This window comes from Rhea americana, unplaced genomic scaffold (assembly GCF_003343005.1).
Source record: "Rhea americana isolate MKP2758 unplaced genomic scaffold, rheAme1 scaffold_13, whole genome shotgun sequence".
NCBI classification, from domain to species: domain Eukaryota; kingdom Metazoa; phylum Chordata; class Aves; order Rheiformes; family Rheidae; genus Rhea; species Rhea americana.
The window spans coordinates 8698792-8725855 of NW_028185372.1; the positions used below are offsets into that span (position 1 = coordinate 8698792).

Consider the following 27064-nt stretch of genomic DNA (forward strand, 5'->3'; position numbering starts at 1 on the left):
TATTTTTTCCTATTCCTGGCTTACTCTAGCAAACAGATGTGGATGTTTTTCATAGTAAAATCAAAATGTTTCTCTATTATTATTGGGATTACTCTCATGACATTTAAAAACCTGACTTTTCCTTACTTTACCAGTATATTAAAGACAGTAATTTTAGGCAAGTAAATCGTGACCCCACTTGCTTGTGCCATATCTTGTTGAGGAGCCAAGTAAAATATGCAAGAAAAAAAACAGAAAACCCTGCAAATATTTATCAAAGCAACTAAATGAAGTTCCTGGCATTACTTCTGCATCCCTGTTGTTCTTACTTTCCAACAGACACAGAGAAAATCAATATTCCATCACGAATATTGACTAGAATAGTACATTTAAGTGACAATATATTCACAAAAATCATATTTCACATTAGCTTTTATCATACATGCTGGAGATAAAGATGTGGAATCAATCACAACAGCCCAAATCTGAAATATAGAATATTCAAAAACAATGTCTGAAATACGTTTCGTACCTTTAATGGAGCAAAATTTCAAACAAGCTCATGGCCATGGCTAGTGCACAAACAAACTGGATTAAATTATTTCTCTCCAAACCAAATCAGAAAGATTTTTTAATTAATTAATTTAATTAATTTTTTAAAAAATGACTGTCTGCTATAGAATTCTAAGCAATCTTCTTTACAAGTGAATTTGTCATCTTCTTCTTTCTTCTAATAAACACAGATGTTAGAAATCAAAAAATCCTGCATGATTATTTGTCCCACTACTATAAAGCCATTATTACCTTCTGCCCAATCTCTAGGGTCACTTCACATGTGCATAAGTTAGCACAGTGCCTTTTAGATGTCCTGGGGTACCCTGCCCGGCCTTCAGCTGTTACTCAGGGAGCAGCAAACCTCCTGCGCCATCAGTCTCGCAATAGCCCTGTGTCATATCTGCCAGCCCTGTGCAGATGTTTAGGATACCTTTAGACATCAAAGATGTCACCAGACTCCTCTTTGCAGACTGCCACAGTAGAAGTCGGAATAATCAAGATTAAAAATCTAAGGCTAAAAAAAGTAGTTTAAGCTAAGGCTTTCCCTTCTATATTCTCTGAACAACATTTTTCCTAACAAGAATTTCTTTACCACATAGGGCCCCGTGCTGCAGACACTTCTTGTACATTAGCACCAACAGTATTTACTGCATAGAAGAATTCTTGCAACACAGTATAAGAATTCTCCAGAGCGAAGACCATACAAGGACTATACAATATAGTACAGTGAAGTCCCTTTGTGGAGTGAGTGCTTTACAAAGCTGGCACAGACGAAACATTTCCATTTTTTGTCTGAACTTGCCTTAGAAGGAATAATTTCTAAGTAAGTCATGCAGTAATTAGTTAAGGCATGTGGGTGCAGATGTGTTTCTGCAGCTCTGAATGCTGCATGTTGTTGCGAGCTTTTCTGTATTTCAGTTCATTTTCACCCCAACCTGAACTTTTTATGTTCAGTTGTAAGAAGCCTGAGAAGATTTTTTTTTTGAGCAGCATTTAAAGGTCAGTATAATAGAACATCTTAATCACGCATTTTAATACGGAAATCTAAAGACTGAAGACAACAAGGAATTTGGCCTTTAGTTCTTTAAGACTTCTTAGAATAGTTTGTTTAATAATTAACTTACTAAAATCAGTCTGCACATATAAAGTATATTTCGTTATCGAAGGAAATCTAATACATAGGGTATATGTAAAATCCTATTGAAATGGGGAAAAATAAAAACCAGCAAAAAAAAAGCAAGAGAAGAAAGCATGTATTAAGTTTTGGTTATAAATCAGAGACAGAGTAAAGACAACCTGTGGCTACTTAACAAAGTGCTATACACAGGAGCCTTTCTCCTGAGAGTCCTCTTCACAACATTATTGAGTATATTTCTTGAWGTTGCACAGGTCTGTACACATCAGCCTTGGAGTGCCAAACTAATGAAATGAGGGAAAATTGTGTAAGCAGAAAGGCATGGGTCATGTAAGCAACATAAAATATGCCAATTTGCAAGTGATCTACTACTGCCATAGACTGCTTTCCTCTTTTACAAATTTGCACATGAAATGGTTCAGCTAACCATGGCTGAATTAACCAGAAAGACAGAGGAAGGGGGAAAAGATAACAGAGGTAACTGGGCAAAAGTAGAACATAATTGGTAAGCAAAGTGAGGTCAACCAGTGAAGTGAATCTCAGCGAGGCTGAAGCTGAGGGGAGTGGAGCAAGCAGCCAAAYAGTGAAGGGAGGTGAATGCTCAGGGACAGGACTTTATAAGAAACACTCCTAACTTCTAYAGCAAGAGAGTAAACCTACTGCTTAATCTCCTCCTTACTGGCATGAGGAAGAGGGTACTACTTCAATGCAGCCCTAGAAAACAAAGATTCAAGGAAAAAATTTGGACTGGCAGAGACCTCTGGAGATCAGCTAGTCCAAACTTCCACTCCAAACAGAACTAATTCAAGGTCCGTCCAAGTTGCTCATGGCTTTTCCCACTCAAAAGTTCGACATTTCCAAGCCAAGATCCCCCACTAGCCTCTCTGGGCAGTCTGTTCCAGTGCTTTACCACCCTCACAGTGAAGAGTTTTTTCCCTTATGTCCAACATGAGATCCTCTTCTTGTAAATTGTGAGTGTTGGTTCTTGTCCTTTTGCTGTGCACTCTGACAAGAGCCTCGTGTTGCCTTACTTCTAATCTCCCTTTGCTTCAGAGGAGGCTGCTGTTAGATGCCCCTTCTMTTTTGCAGGCTAAAAACAACCTCCACGCCTTCAGGCTCCTCCTGATTCACACACTGCAGCCTCCTAACCATCGTGCTGGCTGGCCCTCTGATGGACTCTCTTCCATTTGTCTGTGTGCTCTATGGGGGGCCCTAGTAATCCAGGCACAGACATATGAGCTCTGAGTAGCAACCGACTGGCAGCACTCTTCCTCATGCAGCCAAGTACCTGGTTAGCTTTCACTGCTGACCCATGCTCAGCTTGTGCACCAGGAGCTCCCAGGTCTCTTCCACAGAGCTGCTACCCAGCCAGGCAGTCCCTGGTCAGTACTGCTGCATAGTTATTCCACCTAGATGCAAGACTCTGCACTCATTTGTTAAACTTTCTGAGGTTCCTGTCAGCTCATTTCTATAGCTTGTCTATATCCCTCTAAATAGCAGCACTGCCTTCCCATATAGCAATTGCTCCTCCCACTTTGGTATCACCCACAAACTTGTAGGGAGTTAATTTTGTCCCATTATCCAGCTTACTGATGAAGATGTTAAATGGTATCAGCCCCAGTATCATTTTCTGAGGTATTGCACTTGTAACTGGTTGCCAGTAAGAAGGAAGAGAGTGGGGAAAATCCTTCACAACCACAATACTGGAATCTTATCTTGTCTGAATTTCATCTTTTTCCATCACTTTCCAAATCYTTGATATCTGCTATACATCTTTTTTTGTTATTTCTGTTTCTTCAGGGCTTTGTTTTAGTTTCCACCTTTTATTAGATATCTAAAAGATCTCCTTCACCTGACAACAGGAGCTCCCATTCATTGACTTGAGTGCTTGTTGTCCAAGGGACTCACACTCTGTTACCCAGCACAGGAGGAATTACAATAATATTACCTGGTTCTGCTAAGCTTTAGGCATTACACTGGAAACCAGCCGAGAGCGAAAACAATGCTTTAAAGTACCAATGAGGTGGAAAAGTTTTCATACAAGAAAGCATTATGCCCCTTGAGAAAATTTACTTGAAAGGAGTTATGTATAGCGGGACCATGAACAGCAGGGAAATATGTGGTTACAAGTTTTGATTCAGTTGACAACTTYCTGTATCTATTTCAAGAATTGTTGTTAAAAATGACACAAGGTGGGCTAATGTACTGATGGGGCAGGAACTTTCAGAATTTTGAAGATCCCTGTCATTTCTGACCATAYATAACTTAAACCTGCACAGCTTCTGCTTTTCCAGGAACAGTTTGCCATAGAAAGAGGGATGGTGCTGGGAGAAGAAGAAAGTTGTTATTCCATTCCCYAAACTGAATTAGTTGGCATGAAATGAAACTCGGTGTTAATTGCCTCTTCCTGAGGCCTGATCCTTTTGTTCATTCACATTTTAGCTTTTCACTGCGAGCATATGCAAAGAAGGGAGTTAAAGTCCTGCTACAAAAGCACAATACTAATCTTCTCTTTAAGTTTCACGCCAGAGGCAAGTAATATTATAAGCAAATTTGAAGGCAGTGGAAAGTCAAGGAAACCTGGATCTCTAAGAAATCTCCTGAACATATACTKACAAAGAACACTTGGAAAACACATATTTGTCAGTGCAAGAAACCAGTACCCTAGAAATGTTCTTCTAACAAAGATTACTGGAAGTCTYGGATGTAAGAAATCTTCCTAATACAAGTGGCCAGTTCCTCGTATATATGTTGCAAAGAGAAAATGGAACATAAGGAATAGTTTAGGAATTAAAAAGATGCATCTCCAAAGGAGTAATTATAAATTATTTTAACTGCAATTGTAATAACATAGTACTGTTACATATCTCCACTTGAGGCACAGATAGAAACATAGCACAGACCTCATCCTCYWTAATTTATCMCAAGCAATGTACAGCAAGTAAAGAYAGGAGTTCCTAAAGAAGTCTGATCCAAAATTCAATAAAACAAACCTTAATCTATATTCAAACACTTTGTTTAGGTATGTGAATGGTATTTTGGAGTAAACTGGTCTTTTGGAGTTTTCAGTGTTTCACTTGAATYAGGAATTTATGTTTGCCAAAACCTGAATTGAAAATTTTCTCTTTCTGCACTAAACCAAACTCTGTTGATTTGAATTTTGGGATAGTTTTCATTGTATTCCAGAACTTAAAATGAAGCCACTACAAAAATGAGATAGAAGAAAAATGTGGAAAAAAATAAAAAGAACTTTAACATTTAGCTAGACCAGAAAACTATGTAACATTTTCTCCCAGCGATAATTACCTCCAAAACTAAGGTTAAAACCCTTACAACAAYCCATTCATTTTATTAAAATGTTTTAGGAAAGCTCTTTTGGCAGTAAGAACTAGAATGATGTAGGGGCTTCAATTATCCATGAAGTTTAGAGAAAGTAGATCTAGTGGGAATGATTAACTGAGTAGTTTTATGGTCAAAACAAATGACTATGATTCTCTCCTGTGGCTCATTTAAGTTTTGATTAAGTTGCCTCCAGTCCCATATGTTGTTTTCAYTAGTGAGTCAGCAGAAAGAGCTGTCTTCATGACCCGCGAATAGGCCAGACTCTGCCTCTTTCGTGAGCACATCTACAGCATCCTTGGTGCATTACAAAACTGTCCTCAGTACGAGGCACAAAAACAGCCCCTGTGTTCTGCAGCAAGAAAGGAAACGAGGGAGAAGATGAGAAGGAAGAGACAGGGCCATGTTTCATCTCCCATCAACCTGGCCAGCSGTGCCCGAGGAAGAGCAAGCTGCACCCTATAAAATGTATAAGGCAGCAATAAAATAAATTAAATTCAATAGCATACATAGGCTCCTACACTGAAAGGAGCTTTGCCAGTTTAACCCTTTATAGCCCTTGCAGTTTCTTCATTCCTCACAGCATCCACACAATTTTTTTCCTAGACAAGATTGTTGGGGTGACCTGGGTCTGAGGACACGTATACTGGGAGACCCACTACAGCCTGAGACTCCATGCTTCCTTGCTTGTCAAACAGYCTCAGATCTTCGCACATAAAATGTTCCCCCTGGATCTTACTTGCCCTATAAGGCCAGTTGGCCAGTTTTGAGTTGAACGTCACAGAGAAATGCCTTTGAATTTCACATTTCTGCTGTTGTGGTGACCCAGCRATGACGCTGCTCCTGTTAGCCACTGGAACCCATCCCCTTTTTGCTTTTTGTTCACATCTCTCCACATCTCTGTAGCCTGAACACTTTAGGCAATTAGGAATAGGAAACAAAGTTCACTCTCTTGCCCCAACAATTAAAGCCARAACTTTTAGAGGATATTTCAGCTATAGAACTCATCTCTTTACAAACTACATATCACAACCTGTACGTTACAGATGGGCAAACTGAGTTATCAAAAACTGCAGAAACTTATCAAAGACTGCCCACTCAGCTGACGAATGAAAATTTCAAAAGAGAAAATATTAAAATTGAGTTCCCATTATAAAGTACCAAATGCATGCAAAATGTGGATATCATTCTTTTGAGACTTAACAGATATCCATAAGAGCTATCACAAGCATAGAGTCCATGATGAAAGAAAGTCCATCAGGGTTGAGAGATGTAAAATATTTCTATAACAACCCTATTAATTAACAAATTAAATTTTTGGTCATGTATGCCATGTACAACATGACAATTCTGCAGTATTAGCTGAGCTCTGCATGTACTGCAATACATAACTGAGAAGAGAAATCTTTCTCAGAAACAGCTTTAAGATCACTATGGTAATGTGCTGTCCCCACAGAACACAGTAAGTAAATAAATATTTATTCCCCTTGAGAATGGAGAGGACCCAAAAAATGCKGAATTATCTATACCAGGAAAGAAAATTAGGATCATTGGCATGTAAACCTAAAGTGTTACACAGGGTCAGTCAGATTACCCAGCCCAGCAACAGGAGATACAGCTACTAAAGGAAAACTAGTCTTCAGAATGTGCAGGTGTGACACACAACTCAAGCTCCAGTTCCTGTATTAGTTCAGCTGCTCAAGGAGCTTGCAATTAGGAAGAAAGGAAGGAAGGAAGRGAGRGAAGGAGGAATTTTAGTGGATACTACATTCTCTTGAACYGGAGAAGATACATTGGGGCAGGTCTGAGATGTGGGGCTGGAAGCCCAGGATGAAGCCTCCCACCCATTAGCACTGCCTGCTGTACTCTTTAGATCATTTGACAGAGAAGAAGTAACAGTGTCTTGAAGTACCACCATCTATCAGACACAAACCTTCCCATCTTAGTACTGTGCTGATTCCAACTTTTTGGATTATATAAATAGTAAATCTCTACATAAAGACCAAGTTATCAGTTCAGGGTGTTACATGATGCAGATATCAACCAGCTTCATTCATCTGTATATGTTTGGGAGTTTTCATTTTTAAATGAAGTTCTGTAGGGATTAGATAGGAACTGTGATTATCTAACAAGGCTTCAGAAGTGAAAAGTAATGTGAAGTGTTGAAGTGCAGTGCCATTTTCTCTTCCTTGATGTTGCTGGTGAAAAAAGGGAAAACATCTTTATTAAAAAATCTTTTAAAACATTTCTTCATTTCTGCCCTCTTATTAAACAGCCTCCTTCTTAGCCACGTGTGTATGTTGTATTCAGGGGTCTCCTAGTACCTGCTACAACAGTTTGGGGCCTGCTCTGAGCTGCATGAAGTATTGCATGGACAGTGAAGAAGAAGTGAGAGGCACTAGACACATTCTCAGTATCTGCCCTCTGCCTGCAGCTGAAGTTTTAGCACTAAAAAGCAGTTTTGGCTGCTCTACACATAACCCTTTACATAAGGGGTGTTCCTGGAGACAGTTTTCTTTATTTTAATGCCCATGGAGCAGAACAGAAGAACCATTTCACAGTCCTCTTCTCACACACCGGTGTGGGAAAACCAGCTCTCTATTTAACCATTCCCTCTAACACATAAGCACACACACCCTTATATAATATATATATATATATATATATATACACACACACACACATAAATATATATATATATATATATATATATAAAAAATACATATAAAATGTTAATGAACTGCTTAATTTAAAATACTCTGAGTCTTGTCCTTGTTTAGCCCCCAGGTCTAACAAATAACAAACCTGTCCTGACCTTTTCTTCCAGACCTGGTTTCTTGTTTGCCAAGAGGAAAAGGTTTATGTTACTTTGGAAGAACTCCACGATTACATGAAGAACAGCTCTGACAGCATCCTATCCCTTATTTGGTTACCCCTTTTTGGCTACCCCTTTCAGAAATAAATAGCAGGATTAATTTTCCAACTATAAACGTCTACAGTGTAACCACCTACATCAGAGCTAGTCATCTGGACTCCCTGTGCAGTGGGTGGAAAGAAACAGGCACTTGCAAAATGCAGTAAATCTTGCTTATTTTAGGTATCTTCCTTCAAATGAAGTGAATCACTCTCTGCATGCATTTATTCTTCTTCGTTTGCTAGAAAAGCCAAAGACATCTACATTTTAGACTTCTGAAGATGAGCTGCATCCCACCTATCTATTATTACAACCCTGAATGTTTGCTGTCATCTTTTTTACTCATTACTGGCATCAAGTTTACAAGTGGTTCTGAAGTTTATTAATTTGTAAATGTTTTTTGACAAGGAGTTTAAAYGCAGATAACATGCTGAAATCTCGTGCAAACTGTTTGGAAACCATCGTACCCTTGTCTACTTGTAAGAGTTGTACTCCTTCAGCTAGGCAAGTATAGCTAAAGCAACATAATCAGCTCTGTATTTTTGCAATCATCTCAAAATAAAGAATGTATGTTTTTTAATCCGGACAAAGAAGGGAAACAATAATCATATATTGAAATAAGGCATTTTTATACAAGGAAAACTGCAGTTATCCTGARGACCTTACTGGTATAACTATGTATATTTAAAACACCAAACAATAATGTTTTCAAATGTTTGTGTATCTCTGGCTTTAGGAGAAATACATTTTCGCAGTGCCCTTGAACATTTCACAGCTCTGAGCTTGTCTATGTATGCTACCTTACTGCTGAATCTGCAGACATGGGCAGTGCTGTCGTCTCCCCATGCTTTTCATGTCCACAGTGCAGATGCCTATCTCCAAACTAGTAAACTTCCTTTATAGTCCATGGAGTGGAGTGCCTTCTGGTGTTTTAAGGGTACAATTCATYTGATCTGTTTTAGACACCTATTTGAAGAGCTGAGTCATACAGTAGAAACACCTATGATGAGTCCTTTTATTATAAAAAATTTCTAAGAAAAAGGAAATGTCCTGTGTGGTAACCACCTAGGTGGCTCTGTAGTTGCAGTTTGAGAAGACCTGCACAAACATGTACTGGTTGTCATCCATTCTTACAAGGCATAAAAGCTCAGTCAAGTTTCTGGTCCCACTTCTCACATGTAGGGTTGTAGAGGGCTCACCACTGAGAAAGCGTTGTCCCACACCTGAAGACTTCGTATCTCAACATGCAGTCCCCCACCCATAGCCTTCCTGACAAACACTCCCAATATATYTACCCAACTTTGCTAGTACAAATGCTGGTATCTCCAGTAGACAGCTGAGTTTTCAAATGTGAGGATTCAGACCTTAAATATAAACAGAAATTATATGTGTTGAGGCGAAATTTCAAATATTAGAAAAATGCGACTGTCCACTTATTGAGGAAACCAAAATAAAGTAGAGCTGTCTGTACGCTCTAGTTTTGCTAAAGCAACTTTGTTTTGGGATTGATAATTCCTTCACTCTTAGTGGTCAGAACAGTTATTTGACAATATTGGCAAAAGTGAGAACATATTATGGAAAAGAAGTCAGTAGGACAAATTCTGCTTTCTCAGTACTGGTGCARCTCTAGGGTGTATCTGCCTTGGTATTAACTTGGAATGGAAGTTAAAAATGAAATACAGCTTGCAGCACAGAATTTGCTTTTAAGTTGAACTATTTCCCATAGCTGTTAGTGACACTATTGTAAACTCTCCGTACAGACATTCAGTTCCTGAGACATAAAGTTCTTTCACTGTGTAGGATGCCTACCCCAATGGAACCCTTCATCCTTAGGGCCATAATCATATACAGGAATTTGAAAAAAAAATCAGAAGCTGTCAAAAATGCACAAACATCAGTTAATTTACTTATTGATCCTATCTATGCTCCAAATTCTATAACAGCTTCAAAGACACTAATTTTACCTCCCTGCTAAACTTAATGCCTTATTCCTGTTGGGAAGAGAASCTTTTTTCTTTTTCCATTAGAAGTTGCAGGGGAAGAACCTTAAATAATTTCAAATCTGAGATCCATTGTAGGTGATAAAAAAGAAAAGGACTCAATATTCAATATGTGCCTTTTGGTCAAATGTTCTCTTATTCCTTAACATCYTTGTTTTGAGAAGGTTAAATTAGACCCATGCATCTAGTTCTGAAGTGCTGTTGTTTTGATAACAGTTATCAYATATTATGTCATGATAAAAGGAAGCTGCACTTAACAGCTTAGTCCAAACTAGTCACAGCAAGATCTTGCTACTCTGCTTCGTGGCTTAGCCAGCAGCTTGTGATACATGAAAGTGAAAATGGACTGGGCAGTTCAGAGGCAAATACTCTGCTTCCACCATTCTTCTACTATATCACTTTGCGGATTATGTCAGAGAGCAGGGAAAATGCTGTGCCCTACTGAAATCAAGGGCAATGCTTTCAATTAGTACAATAAAAGCAGGGGCAAGATTTCTTGGTATTAGGTTAGATTTTATTATTTGCTTCGTTGCTTTTTCAATCTAGGCATTTTAAGGCAGAATGGAAAACTGAGATCTCAGTTAAGGCAAAATATATGTGCTTGCTTAGGTCGCTATTTAAAAATACTTTTTGTTAAGAAGCAACGTGGTTCAGTGCATTAGCACATTGACCTAAAGGTCAAAGGAGACAAGTTTTATTACTTGTTCTGACACTAAATTGCTTTGAGGACTGAAGTAAGTCATTATACCCTCTGTCTAGCCAACATGCAGAATCTCAATGCCCTCAAGTGAAGAACAAGYTTTGAAGAATATATCATACGAACAAGAAGGTTTAGAAACTATCCGCTTTCTGAGAGTCCTTTTACTCTTCACTGACTGTACTTTTCATACAGAAAATCACAGCAAATTGACAGTACAGGTCTTTGGGGCCTGGTTCAATAACATATAAAACTTTCTTATAGATGTAAGACCACAAGACAAGAAACAAGGAATGTGTCCTAGGCTAACTGCACTAACCCACCACACCTTGTCCCTATCTCCTCAGTTACACAAATGAGCACTCTGAAAAACACAAAGTGATCTTGGGAACAAAGAGAGATTTTCACACAGATTTTCAAATCTATATTTGAAAAACATTCCAATTTTGTTTTTCATTTTAAAAAGTTAAAATGGATCATATATGTATCTTCAAATAGAGATTTTTCACATGGACATCAGAAAATGTTGACCTAAAAATGCTGAACCTGTTACACCGTAAAAGCTGTCAACTTACATTAAAGAAATTGGAGGGTAAACAAAGCACATTTGACTTTAAATACTGTTTTAATATGTGATGCAGCTTCAGATATGAGATTTTATAAACCTATGCTGCTTGAATAAACCTCTCTTCTTTTCTCTGCAAAGTTGCCCCCACTATGCAGTTGTTCTCATGATCTCTCCTGGTCTACACAAGTCTACTGGCAGAAGAGCTCATTTCTTGAATGAAAAGTTTTGATGGCAAAAGGACTTTTTCTTTATTGATTATATGTGTGCCTGTCAGGATTTCTGCTGTGTCAGTTGGGGTATCAGATTTAAACGCAGGCCAAGCCAAAGATTGTGCCAGCTTTTCCATTAAAAAAATTATCTCGAATTACTCATAGCTTCCTGAAATTGTTTGGCTATAATTGCCCTGAGCCAGATATTGCCCAGAGCTGTCATTCTGCCTCAGAATTTCAGCAAAGAGACTATGTCTAAATGCCCTTTGAATCAGAGGAAGCTGAAGGAAAAAAAAAATTACATATAATAATACCTTTCTRTACTGCTCAAGGAACTTTGAGTAAGAGTAATATTCTGGCAAACAGGTAGTCCTCAACGACGGAAAATGCCTTGAAAAATGTTTTTGGAAAGACTGATGGTGATGTTATAGAGTTATGTAGAGTTCAAATTGTATATTGGGAATTATTCTGGTTTCAGCACTCTCTACCAGCTTTCTTATCCAAGCAGGACTGTGTTTGCATGTGCAGTTAAATTAGCTGATGGGAACATCTCCAAGGAATGCATTAAATGAAACCATAATTAGAAAGAAAGAAGTCAGTGGTTGCTGCCTGTATTCTTTGCTCTTAAAAAGAGTTCAGGGTGGGAATTGCATTAACTTGTATTCTGAAGGCTGTAAATCAGTAGAGGGTGAAATTATGGTGTAATTCTCATGAAACAGCACTTCTTTTTTTGCCAGATACTGTAATGCACATGTATTATTTCAAGGTAGCTCTTAACATATATTAATAAGACATGGGACTACTCAGGCTCTCATTCAACACACCTGCATCTTTGATAAATTCATGAGCTTATTTGAAAGTATATCAGATGTCTGTTACAAAAAAGACCTACTATAGTTTGAGGGAGGGCAAATGTTTAAGTCAGAGATCTAAGTCAGAATTTTATGACCTGTATACAATGTCTTGCTGTAAATGTTTCTGCAATTCCCTTCCTTCTGAAAATGTCACTGACACAGCTTTTCCTCACCACAGATCAGAGTCTCACATTAGCTTTAAAGGAAACAATGAATGGGATGAGGCACTTAACCACTCCAAAATTAAATCTGGAGCAGAAGAATACGTCTCCAAAGGCAGGAATGTTATCTTGAAGCTATAATAGTGCAAATCCTATTGCCTCAAAGGAATAAAGTCAGAAAACAAGATCCTATGGGTTCAAGCTGCACAAACCCGCCTACAGCCCTGCATACATTCATGTTCTATGGGAAAATCTTTCCTAGTGTGGACAGGTGGTTATGTGTCGTGGAATACCAGACATATGCCTGGAAGTTAAATTTCTAACAAGCATCATCCCCTCCTCATTCCTTCTATTAGAAATAATTGTTCCATAGACCTTTTTTTTCCAGATCCCAGCATGTTCTGTCCCCCYGTCATAACCCAAAATCATGGAAATGCTCTCGTTTTCAGGGTCCATGAAGAAAACAGAAGACAGAGGCTCCTTGTATGGATACATCCCAATCATTTAACTCCAAATAGAGAATGCGATTTGGACACATGACTTYGGCACCTTGCTATATGGGTGTGTCCTCATCTCATATGGAAGTTATTGCCTTGCACTTAATTCTGGTTTTTGTTCTTGTCTGAACTAGGAGTTACTGTCTCTTTCCAAAAGGATCATAGAGTCTAGCAGAAATGCAATCACAAAGCATATGACTTGAAACTAGAATCAGATCTGTGAAATTCAGAGTGCAGCCTGAAAGAGTCAGCAGAAAACACGTGGAACTGCTGCCTGAGATAATGATGGTCCAAAAGAATAAGCTGAAATTTTACAGACTTGCTTAGTAATGAAGACAGTTTYTTATCTTTGTTGATGAGAAAAGTAGGGCAGTCACTTGCACCTTAAATTATTAGCAAAAATTTAGCCATTTTCCATAAGGCAGACCTATACGAGGAAAACTGAGTGCTGGGAGAACTCTCTTGTATTGTCATTCTCTCTCCTTTCCTTCTTCCAGCATGCCAAATGACATTGCCTACCATATCATATTCCACCCTCTTTGTATTAGTAAATCCTGCTTTATGGCTCTCTCAAGATTTTCTTTATATCTGATGTAAAAGTCTGACTGAAAAGAGAAAGAAGAAATAGTCAGTAAACAGTGAATGCCAGCCATCAGCCTCTAATGCTAAGAGATCTTTTYTCCCTAGCATTTAGTGATTTAGATGCTCATGTTTTAATAAATTAGGAACTTTTATCAAGGTTGCAAACTGCTAATTCCTTATTGCTTGCTCTCTTTGATTCTAATTTAATTCAGTCTCTCCAAGTTAGGAAATTGAGAGCTGAGCAGTTAAGCACACTGGCACTTTTCACACATTTTACTTCCTAAATAGATGCTCTCTAGCCTTAGACCATGAGCTGGTCAGGAGGGCTCCGTGACTCTATGCCAAGGAGCTCCCTTTGGGCACCATCCAAAAGGGAAAAATGATTGGAACTACACATATATTTAGTATGCTGGTTTCAATCTTCATGCTCAACAGAGGAACATCACAGAATAAGTAATATCTGACCAGGCTGTGAATATTTTCAGATTTCAGTGTAAGATCCGTTTAGAGATTCTTAGTGCAGAAAGATCCATTTTTAAACTTACCCACCCTAGTTCCAGTCACTGCTGTTTTAACTATGGAGCACACTGAGCTAGCTCGTTAAGATATTTATAGATTCCTACGTAAAACCAGTACTACAAGTTTGCTAAGAGATTTTTTAATTTCTTTGCTTTTAATACACCCAGTATGTTAGAAGCAGCTAGTCCAGCTACTATTTGGGATCACTTCAAATACACAGGCAGAAATGCCATGCTATGAATCTCCCTGTAAATTCAGGTATCTGTCCTTGTATTTCAGCATTAATTAAAAAAACATTAGGTTTGTCCTATAGAATCTAAATTACAAATAAAAATTTAAAAATTTACCAGATTAATCCTTTGTCTCATAACACACCCGAAGTATATATAGATGCCTCAGGCCTGCACACCCTGGCCTGGTTTATTGCTGTAATTAAGCACTAGACCTGTCTACATCTCTCTCTCTCTCTCTTTTTTTTTTTTTTTTTTTTGTTCTCAATGAAGTGGTTTAACAACAAGCACTAACACACTTTGCTTTGCAGTCTTAGTCTTCCCTAATCTCAAATGCAGTATCATAATGCCATACAGCTGAAAGTAAAAGAAAAGCTCAGACAGTTTCTTGAGGCTCTTTCAGAGTTGAAAAGAYAGAGGATATGAAAAAAAAGTTAGCGTCCATGTACATAACTGACTTAATTGCTATTTTTCTGTCTGGAAAATAGCTTTTACAACAAATAGAATTTACAGACAGAATTTACAAATGGAAATAAAGATAATTAAATTTCCTAGGCATTCTAAGACAGACTTGACTGATTTCTCAGGGATTATTCCTGACTATCAAAACGTATGGAACAGCTACAAATGCAACACGATAGTTTTCTAAATAAATTGCGTTCCCATATAAGCTTAAAATATATCAGACTCCTATCAATCATTATTTAGAAATACTCAGCATTAAATGGATAGATCAAGAGTTTTATTTTTTTTTCAGAGTTGAGTCCACAGCTGAGGTCCTAGGCTGATGAAAAGGGTCAGTTGAACTGTAATATTTGGGTGGCATGCAGCTTCCCAGCCACGTATTTGTATGATAGGAACATCATCATTATCCCAGATTTTTCCCTCCTGCGCTGGCTTGTTTCCAGCTCCTGCTCTCTGATGATAGCCTAAGCTCCCCTGCTGCCCTAGGCAGGCAGCTGTGAMGGAGGCTGTAACAGGAGAGCTCTCCCGCCAAAGGCCGCTGGCGACGCAGGAGAGGAGCACCTACCCCGTGAAGTCCGAGGAACTGAACTCCGCGGGGCACGGGGCGCTGCTATACGGCCATACCCCTCCGGGGTAACTCCGGGGAGGTGCTGCTTGGGGGCATCTCTATGCATAACTGCAAAAYGCATAAAGATATACATCTGAACTGAGCATTCAATATTCAGGTTTAATTACGAATGTAACAGAAGAGCAGCTGTACTGGGTGAGGCAAACGTCTACCTTGCCTAGTATCTTATTTCCTTCAGTGGCCCAGAGTGGATGCCTGCAAAAACAACAAGGACATGGCAAGCGTGCTGTGATGCTTCACACGGTATAGCCTCCAGTCCCGGGGCAGAGGCGTTTGTGGTCAACAACGCCGGATGGACTTCTTCTCTGTTTTGTCTAATTGGCTTCTGAAAGCAYGCAATTTTTTAACATTCACAACATCTTGCAGCAAGGAGTTCCACATATTAAGTAGATCATGTGGACAAGTATCTGCCTTTTTTGTTTTAAAAGTATCATCTGACAGTTCCTTGTGATGCCTCCTAGTTCTTAACACTCTTTCCTGTTTGCCTTCTCCGTGTCCATCATGATTTTATAATCATCCATAGATCTTCCCTTAAATGTCCTCTTCCCAAGTAGAACAGTGCTAGATAATAAAGGTACATAATTCATTACTTAGCTTTCTTGCTATTCTCTACATTATTTTTAATTTTATCTTTTCCCTTTTTTGTGTATGTGGAGTAAGTGGAAATACATGTTGTATTCAAGGTATGGGTATATCATGGATTTTTACAGTACATAATGATGTTTTCTGTGTTGCTCRTTATTCCTTTTATAATAATTAAAACATTATATTTAGTTTTTCTGACTGCCATTAATACAAAGTGGAAGTTTTCAGAAAACTGTCCACAGTGGCCTCAAAATCATTTTTCCAAGTGAATTAATTAACTGAGAGACTATTGTTATATAGAGACAGTTAAGACTATTTCCCTCTGTGCATTACATTCCATTTCTCAGCATCTAATTTCATCTGCCATTTTATAATGTAGTCACTCCTTAGGGGACTTTCCTGCAACTCTGTGGATCAACAAACACAGTAACGTTCACCCTGCTCTCGAATTATTCATAACTATGTTAAACAGTAGAGGGTTCATCATAGATTTTTATGGATTCTACTGAGAAGCTTTTTCCATTCTGAAACCTCGCAGTTTATTTTTATCTTTTAATTCCTGACCTTAATCTGTCATAGGCCACTAAAAGATCTCATTCCATAACAATGTGGTTTCCTTAAAAACTTTTGGAGAGAAACTTTGCCGAAAGGATTTTGGAAATCCAAATAAGTGTTACCATTTTTACCAGCTAATCCACATCATCAATGATTTTTTCAAGGACCTCTGACAGAACTGTGTAAAAAGCAAGTGTTGCTTTTTCACCATCATATGTTAACTGATTTCATTCTTCATGATTTCTGTAAGTTTTGCCAGTATGGTCTGCAGTTTCTTGAATTACACTTGAAATCATTTTAAAATTGGTGATAGGTTAGCCATCTTCCAACCCTCTGGTACCATGGCACTCAACATAGAGATTATATATTACAGTTAGTAGTTCAACAATTTCGTATTTGAGTTTTTTAAGAACTCCAGAGAGAATACCATCTGTTTTTAGCAATTAGTCAGTGTTCATTATATTGATTTATTTTAGAACCTCTTCTACACCACTTCAATTTGAGGTAATTCCTCACTGTGCTCTGGAATGCTAATCAAGCTGATCCATTAAAACATATTTTAATATAGTTGAAAGTAAAATCTCTCACAGTTCTTAAGAACAGTAAATGCACACCACACGCACAGAATGAGTGACTGTATCTTGGAAAGTTATTCATGAAAAGGATGTAGGGAACCCAACAGGAAAGCATTTCAATTGGAGCTTGAAGGGCAATGATAAGGCAAATGAGCTACTACACTCCTTTGAMATAAAAAGGGGACAAATGAGGAACCATGTTGAAGAAAATAATTTTGCATTTCTGTAGAGCACCAGAAAAACGTTACTAGAGCACTATGTTAGGATGGTTGGCTCTATTTTATGAGACTGAAATATTAGAAAATATAGAAAATATTCAGAAAAAAAGTCATTGGAAGGCTAGAAAGACACCATCTTCTTACAAAGCAAGCATTTAGTCACTGAAATTTGAGTCACTTCTGTTTCAAATCTTCAGAATATGTTTGAATGTTTTTTTGGTGTGTATGCTTTGTCAAACTTGCCAAAGTAACTAATCTCTCCCTTCTCAAATTTCTGTCTCTAAGTGGCCAAATCTTTGATATTCTGAACTTAGTTGCTTCGGCATGTTTGAAAATTATACCCTTTCTTTCTCATGACTCCCACGGCCCCAGCCTGAAAACAAATGGAAACAATATGGACTCATCTGGATGTCAGAATAAATGTCTGTAAATAAATACCTAAATAAGTAACTCAGCTGGTAGTGTATGGAAGCACAAAACCAACTCTGAACTGCTGCTGACAACATGATAACATGAGACTGCATCCCTTTCTTTGGTGGTGATGCAATTCTTTTAAGATTGTTTTGTCTTTCACGTACAATTGGAACAAAACAGGTGTCTCAGTGATTGATTAACTGTTTGAAACAAAGACAGAAAAAAAACCATTAAACTTTTAAACTCTTTTTATGGGTCATCTTTGAGGAAGCAATCTTGAGTAGGCCAAGTTGCCACTGAAGGTAAAAAATCCRTCATCACATATCAGTTGAATCAAGCTCTTATTTTGACTGTTCGAATTATTTAACTGAAAAACAATTTTTTTTCCTCAGAAAGACCAGATGGAACCAAAAGCAATTAAAAAGCAAGGAGTCTTCAGGTTTGACTGTACAGGTATAGAAGCCATTCTTTGCAGAATAAGGAAAGAAAGCTCACTCAGCACACACACTGCAAGAAGCCTTGTTGTAACTCTTGTTTAGGTCATAAGTCTTGNAAAAAAAAAAAAAAAAAAAAAAAAAAAAAAAAAGCTACTTCTTGTTTGCACAGAGTCTTACAAAGAGTAACTTAGAATTTTACAGAAAAAAGCACTATAAACCTCAAACTATTGTGACATACATTTCACCCAACATTAGCATAAAACTAACAGCATAAAGGCTGATCTGTGTGAATTTTCCAAATTGTTGCTGTAAACTGCAATCTGGTCGAAAACAAGAGAGAGAAAGACAGGCCCTGTCACATGGATATGAAAGCCAAAACTTCCCAAAGGTTAGGGCATCTGAATGCAAACATAAAGGGCAGGTCTGTGATGAAGGTTTGACTCTCARGTTGTTAAGCTGAAACCAGGATCTGTTCAGTACTAATCATTTTGCTAAATCAGAACCTGCCCTCACTTGCTGTCTACCTTCAGATGCTGTACTCCCCAGCCCATTCTTTGTCAAAGTTCACAATTATTTGTTCCCCCAAACAACAACACTGTGTGACAGCAATTGATCTGCTGGCAAGGGATCAGTGCAACACACCACTAATCCACCATTCTACTTCATTCACTGATGAAACACAGCAGGGAGTTGAACACCAGCCAGCAAAACAGTCCTGGCTGTGCTCCCTGCCTCCCATGTGATTGACACAGACAGACTTCAGTGACGAACGGGCAGACAGGCTAACAGTTTGAGGGCATGTTCTCCCACAGCRCTGCTGGGACAGACAGCAAGCTAACAACACAGAGAAGCACACAAACTGGGAGAGAAGACTCCACCAAAGCCAAAGCTTCCCTTATACCTCTAAGATCACTGTGAAAATGGACGAACTTCACCCACCTTTCACATGGATCACCAAACAATCTAAAATASTCCTAAGGGCCTGCAGCCTCTAACTAACTTAATTACCAGAGAGATACCCTCTACAGACACAAGTTTTACAGGGGTCCACAAGGAGGTGTGATACCTTATGCTGCAAGCAGCTCTCCATCCATTCACATCAAGACTGCACATGCTTAACCAATCAGATAGCCTCCTATGATGGCACAACTGGCTGGGTAGATGAGGGCAGAGAAGTGGATGTTGTCTACCTTGACTTCAGCAAGGCTCTCAACACTGTCTCTTGTAACATCCTCATAGGTAAGCTCAGGAAGTGTGGGTTGGATGAGTGGATGGTAAAGTGGATGGAGAAGTGGCTGAAAGATGGAGCTCAGARGGTTGTGATCTGTGGCACGGAGTCCAGATGAAGGCCTGTAGCTAGCGGTGTGCCCCCAGAGGTCAGTAACAGGTCCACTTTTGTTCAACTTACTCATCAGTGACCTGGATGAAGGGACAGAGTGCCTCCTCAGCATGTTTGCTGATGATACCAAGCTGGGAGGAGTGGCTGATAGACCTGAGGGCTGTGCTGCCATTCAGAGAGACCTGGACAGGCTGGAGAGCTGGGCAGAGAGGAACCTCATGAAGTTCAACCATGGCAAGTGCAGGAAGAATAGGGAGGAATAACCCCATGCACCACTCCAAGTTTTATTTATGACATTACTTGTACATGCCATGCCATGGTCAAAGGATTGTCACACTTTTTCACCATATTTTTGAATTCTTTGATGTCTGAGAAATTATACGTCACAAACTTTAGGGCTTCCAGACAGCTCTCTCAAAGTAACGTGCTCCAACAGGATAGGACCTGTGAGACGTACCTGCGTCAGAGCATGATCCAGTGCCAGATTCATGCATGCAGAGTTTCATTTGTGCTTCCTGCAAATTAGGTTGAGCACTGTAAGTTTAAACTCATATATTTACAAGTTTATGAGACAAATATGTTTCCTCAACAGGACTAATTAAGTCTGGTTTGAAAATCTCTCATTAAAATCTGGTAAACTAGTCGCACTGGGGACAATATGGGAAATCCACAAACCAAATAAAAGACCAGCTACTACAAAAATGTGAGGCAGAAAAAAACTCTGCAAACTAATATTTATGCTGGTGGGGCCAGAGATTCACTTTAACATGAAATAAGAGAGAAATACATTAGAGAAATCTAGTCATATTCAGATAGCTTTGTGAAATTCCCCTTGGAAGCTAAGTGCCTAATAATTTTCCTGGGGTTCTTCCTAAGGTCACAGCGTCTCACAGTGCCCTTATAGCTCACTGCTCACTGTCTCGCAGAACTCCCAGGCACCCTGGGGTTGCCAGGTTTCCTGGAACTGAAGAGTCTGTCCAAGTTTGAGGCATGTCAGCACTCTTCAAACAGCTCTTCAGCAACAGCTTATTCCTAAATAATTACTCATTTTAACCACAAGTGTACATAGACTCCTATTCATAATACTTAGAGGAATCTTAAAAATCCAAATGCTCAGCTAATACTCATACAAAATCTGTTTCCTAAAAAATATCCCAAATTTTATTTTGGTGGAAAACTAAGCTTGAAGTACGTGATAAACTTATTTATTTATTAGAATAATCTCTTTGATCTAGTAATCTTATTTTTATATAGGTATTTGTCTGATATTTTATAATTGGTTAGAATACTAAAGTACTCAGTGGGAGCCAGTGAGAGAACCACAACTTCCAACAAGGATGCCAATCAATTGTTCAGTTCCTCAAGAAAGTCATTAAAATAAAAAGCAATGTAATGATCTGATAAAATGTTTTCTTCTTACAAGAACATTTTAGAGGTGTCAGTTTATATTATTTCATAGATCTTGTAATTTTTTTTATCTAACAGTAAACAAACACAGTTAAACAGGCTTTCAGACAGAATCAAGAAGTTTTGGAAAGTTTTAGTACTGCCTAGACACATACACTATACAATATGGTATTGGAGGTGGGATGAGTCCAAGATCAAATTAAGAAATATCCCATATTTCCATTTAAATTCTTCATCTAAAAACAGGATTTGAGTTGCCTTTTCCTTCCATCCTGGTCTTACCCCAAGAGTAATGGCTTCAAATAATAGTTCTTTTATTTCTACTTTCAGGAYGGCTGAAGAGACTTTGCAGAATCGGATTGATTGTTCCTGAACCAGGAATAAAGATTAAATAAAGATTAAACATAGAAGAGGCTCTTAGCACAACAGGTACTATTTCTTGCATGTAAATATTTAACTGATACATGCATTGCTGTATTAGCATACTGCTTCTTCTAGTGTGACAGGGGGAACTAGACAGAATATTCATTTTCAAAGCCAAAGGAATGAAACTTTGGATTCCTATGTGATTAAGCCCTGTAGCAATAAAGGCTAACCACATACTTGGCTGCATGAGGAAGAGTGCAGCCAACAGAACAAGGGAAGTGATTATTTCCCTTTATTCATAAATTCCAGATTTTATCTTAAGTGTTATGCCTAGCTTTGGACCTCCCAGTACAGTGGACAGAGACAAACGGAACAGAGTCCATCAGAGGGCCAGCCAGCACGACGSTTAGGATGCTGCAACGTACGATGCAGGAGCCTGAAGGCACAGAGGTTGTTTAGCCTGCCCCTTAGAGAAGGGGAATCTAACAGCAGCCTTCTCTGAACTAAAGAGAAATTAGAAAGAAGGCAACATGGGGCTCTTTGATGTCAGAGTTGTACAGCGAAAGGACAAGAGGCAACACTCCCAACTTACAACAAATTCTTCACTGTGAGGGTGGGAAGGCACCACAGCAGGTTGCCCAGAGAGGCTGGTGGGGGCTCTAGCCTTAGAGATATTGAGCGTGAGTGGGCAAAGCCCTGAGCAACCTGGGAGCCCTGAGTGTGAATCTGGACTAGCTGATCTCCAGCCTATGCTTTTTCACTGATTTTATGATGCTGTTATATGTATCTCTGTATCCACCCACCAAAAGTCTATCAGCTTTTTCACATGGAAAATTGTATGCATTACATTTAAGTGGGAAAACTCACACTTCATGTGACTCCTCACCTTCCTGTATCCTATGTCCCACAATTCCCTCAGAAATCTTGCCATGCACTCTATAGTAAGCCAATTATTTCCTTGTCACTCTTTCTGCAAACTAGCAACAACTGATAGTTTAAGAAGAGTTACAAGATGTGAGGCCTTTATTGCAGTAAATGTGGAAATGAACAACAAAATCAGAGCAGTGATTTAATTTTACTTCTTTTTACTGATCTCAGATTTTTTAATTGGTTATGYATGCCATCTGATGTCAGATAGCGCCAGAGTCTATGTCATGTAGCATATCATACTGARCACAAACTCTGCTTTGGACATCATGAAGGACAGAAATCTTAGATGGGGTGGGGGGAGAGAAGGCAAACTCACTGCCTAAGCATTAACTTAATGAGCAGCTATTGCTAAGTTCACTTCTAAAATCCTAAACGTATAGGCAATTTATTTCGAGAATAAAGAAGTCATACTACAACAACTGTTAGCTATTCTGGGAGAAAAGGGTAGTCCCCACTCTGACTGAAACTCTACCGCTGCACAGAGTTTGAGATTCTTTGGGTGAGAGAAGGAGCCAACTCCCTTGCGCAGRAGGAGGCTGCAGCTCTCCCTGGCAGAGGTGAACTGTGCCTTCCTTGTGTTCCAAAGAACGTTGAAGAACTGCATTTTACCCAGTGACTGTTTAACATAAAATACGCACTGTCCTTAGGGCAGGCCTGGGACTCATGACTTTCCATCTCTGCCCTACCTACAGACTGGAACATGACACTGCATTTTTGGAACAATAGGCTTAGATGAACCTTGCTCCAGGTTATCTGAATGCCTGGTGGGTGGAGAGATGCCAAATAGCACTGGCTAAGGTGAAAAAGCCTCAGTGATGGACGAGATTTCACTGGGATCACTGTTTCACATGGGAGTACTGCAAGGACGTTSTACAGTGCTGCCCTAAGCAGAATTGCGTCCCAAGAAATTTAGCCCTCCACCTCCACTAATTGAGAATATAAGTAACACTCTAGATTCCCCTGTGGGGTCAGGCATGAAAAGCTAAATGCTGCAGTGCTGAAAACTGTGGCCACCTCAGCCTCTTTGTTAATCAGGGCTTTTGTCTTCATCATCATCTCTGTATGAGCCTACTACTTTATAGTACCTTTTGGACCAAAATACCTCTAGAAAAGTGAAGGTGTAGCTATGCTTATCTTTACTTCCATGAGCTATAGAAAATTTTTGAAAGGCTTGAATTCTGATATCCAAATCTGCAAAATGGTAGGTAGGTTCTTCCRGAACAGCACTGCTGCAGGCTTGCAGGATATAATGGATTTAGTTAAAACCAGGACAAATCTAAAGCTGTCACCATCAGGAAGAAATGAGACAGAAAAATTTTGCAGCTGCAACGTTTCAGTGAACTTTTGACACAGTATTAGCTACTATACCTTTCTAGCCCAAGGAACAGTTTGGAATAAGAGTACATCTGYTAAGACACAAGGAGAGTTTCAGGCCAAWATGAACCCTTCTGTAACTTGTTTGGTTCTTTATCTATTTGGTAGACACTCAGCTCTATATAGGTCAGTCAACACATGCTAAGCGTTGGAATAATTATACTCTAAAAAGGAACATTCATATCAGAAAGGGAAACTGCTTCGTTTAAATAAGGTCAGAAATAATTATGTATAGTCAGTAATAAAGAAAGAATAAAGTTCATAGCAGGAATTCATRACAATGATAGGTCATGCTTGCACAGTGAAAGCTTTGACACAAAACTTGTGTCACACTGAGCTCAAAGGAAGGTTAGTCACTGTGTATTAGTAATCGCTTGACTATATGATTTCCTAACAGAAGGTGCAGGACATGTCTGAACACTTTTTAAAATAGTGAGAATTCCTCTTTCACATTGAAGAGCCTAGGCCCTTCCTGGAGACAGGAGGGAACATGCAGAACAAAGCTGTTCTGGTACTTTACAGAAATACATATCAATAGAGATATATTTCTAATCTGTAACCACTCTCTAGCTTTGCTTTCATTAACAGTCTGTCAAGCTTCCCCTATAAATCTCTATTTTCACTGCTTTACAGCTCAGCCATAAAAATTCACTGAAGTMTAGCATTTGGCAGAAAGTTTCAGCCTCAGCAGAGCTATCGCCTTCACACTTAAACCAAAAATTAAAATAACACCTTAAAAAAGGAGAACTCAAAGACTACCAATGTATTAAAACGTTGCACAGTATTCAGAAAGGCAAAGGCAGGATCAGTAAGAAAYGAGGATTCACATAAGAGACTAAGTTAGGTGTTGAATGCCACATCTAGCACTCAGGTATYGCAGTAATTTCCTACAAAGGACCATCTTCCTGTACAAACCGTGCCTCACTGTGTACACACACACCAAGGCTGAAAGGGGCCAGGGGTTGGGCTCCRCCTCTCTGTTTGCATCTGTGAAAGTCTAGCTGATCTTTACTGTTCAGTTTCCTTCCCAGTTAAGGTAGTTAAGCTGTTAAATGTAGGGAGCTGCCAAACTTYTCATTTTACTAGACATAACAGTAAACTAGATCTAGTAGCAGATCATAGTAGTAAGTAGATCTGCAATCAAGTTCACCGGTATTTATGTTTTTCACAGACCTGGAAAAGTACAGAGGAGAAATAGCTGTAACTTGCATTAACCCTTAATATTCCCCCAGAGTAATCTGCTGTGAAGTGGCATTTCCATATGCTTTTCTTGTCCATCCTTGTGGTGGAACCTGTAGGGAAAGGAAGAGGCGGTGGCTACGCCAGCACAGTATCCACCATGGACTCCACCATGCAAGCCTTCCCAACTGGATAGGATCTATTTCTTTTGCAGTGTCTGACTGGTACAAGGGGATGAAACAAGACATACTTCCTTCATCTTCTTATTTATTCTAATTTCTATGGCACACACACTCCAGGGTTCCTTCATGCTAAACAGCACAGACAAGAAGAGCACTCTGGCAGTCCTGGGGTAAGTGTGTCTAAGTGGCAATCTCATCTTTGCTTTCCTCTCATCTATAAAGCAATTCCTCACCTCCACTTCCTTAGGCACTTTCTAATGACACATCACTAATTAAACAGAGAGATCATGTCAAAAACTGATGAGCAAATGACAACCAAGCAGCATATACTGTCATTGTGAGAGGATGGAGAGGAAAAATAAAGGGCTGAGAACAGAGTCTTTGGGGATCAGCAATTTACTGCTGCACGCAGCCCTTCGAGCATTGCACCTCACTCTCCTGCAGGACACGTTTGCAGTGTATTTCACTCCATCATACCAATGGCTTTTCAAATAACGCCTCCATTCTTGTGCACTRCTACCTGTGGGGTGGAAATGAGCTTACAGAGAGACTAAAACTCCAACTGGTACTTGAACGAATGCTTGGGAGGGGGCCGGGAGGATTTGTCATTTAATTTACAAAATGGCTTACATTCTGGGTTTTTAAATAAATTAAATCTTTCATACAGAGCTCATGAATTGCAATTAAAATTTGCCTAGTGCAGCAAGTTTTAAAAAAATGTCCCTAGGGCTATCCAAGCAATCTTTTATGTTACAGCTAAAGATTTGTACTCCTACCTCCAGCAAGTGAGATGCTACTGGCACTTAAGAATTTCTTGGAGGAACTGCTACTTTTTCTGTAAATAGAGAGTGATCATATAATAAAAATTTACATATAAACATCTAACACACCTGCAACTGCACCAGCATCAAGGATGACAGCAGTTAGCCATGATTATATTTTTTTTTAGTGTGGTTATCTTCAATATCCGTCCATGAAACATAACAAGGGGCATCAGAAGTCTTCCTGTATCATGCATTTAGTCTAAAGAATGAAATCATAATTGTATTTTGACTGGATGAAATTATTATTAGGTCATCCAAATGATAGTTGCTTTCAGAGAATGTATCACTGCCTACTCATGTAAAAAATGGAAAAAATAAATCTCTATGACCATTTAAGAATAGACTTTCCTTGTGATGTGCAAATGCAATACAGATTTGCATTAATGAGAATTATTCTTGCGGTATGAAAAAAAAGATCTGCCTAACAAACTTCCCTGCTGTATCGTTGTGTAATAACAAATAAAACAATCACAACATTTAAAGGGAGCTCACTGCCCTAATGAAATCACTGAATATGTCTTATTTATACATTTTACAGGAATTGTTTCCCTTTCTTTTTTCCAGACTTCATTAACACAGAAAATACATGTCTACTTACATCCTATTTTTGCTTGTAACACAAATTTCTGCCATATTCAGGTACTTTTATCAATATGTTCCTGTGGCTGAACGGTAAAGATGCATACTTCTTGCTGCATGACTTCAGAGACACAGGACAGAAAGTTTAGCCCAAGGTGGCTTGAGAAAAAAACTACTGCTAAGCAACTATACTCACCTGCTTATCATTAGGGCATTATAACTCCTGACTGCATCTCCTGGGTGACTCGCTTTCACCCTTCAGGACAAAGGCTGGGCAAGCAGAGGTGACTTCATACAAAGCTCACTTAYCTGCCACAGCTGAGAATGGGGGTGACTGAAAGACTATCCAAAGAGGTTAAATTTATATTTGACCCTGAACACAGAATTTTTCTGAGCTAAAACACATCTGGTAGTATTCCTGTGGATCCAGAAACCCCAAACCTTTGCACAACCTGAACAAAAAGTTTGTGATTATTTTTAAAACATATAAATTTAGACAAGGATAGGAATTCCATTTCCCTGCAGTGCCTCATCAGATAGAGAATTACTCTGGGTTTGGGCTTTTGTTGTGGAAAAAAGAAAGAGGGGGGAAAGAAAGTTGAATTTGTATTAGCCTTCATAATTAATTGTTCATAACAAGTGTTACACTTCCAAATCTACATCAGTGTCAAGCGATGAGATTTAAAGATGTCAAAGCAAGTAAGTCCAAAAGTATTATTGAAAATGAAGCTTTATTCCAAAACGGATGAAGCACAGGGGAAAAAAAGT

General features: G+C 38.9%; 1 long non-coding RNA gene across 1 annotated transcript; it reads left to right on the forward strand.

Annotated features, from left to right (window-relative positions):
• The first annotated feature begins 21218 nt into the window (after positions 1–21218).
• On the forward strand, positions 21219–25728 carry LOC146600033 (uncharacterized). The gene is made up of 3 exons (XR_014898383.1): positions 21219–21291; positions 25011–25063; positions 25650–25728. It is a non-coding gene; the product is annotated as an uncharacterized LOC146600033 (long non-coding RNA).
• The last annotated feature ends 1336 nt before the right edge of the window (positions 25729–27064 follow it).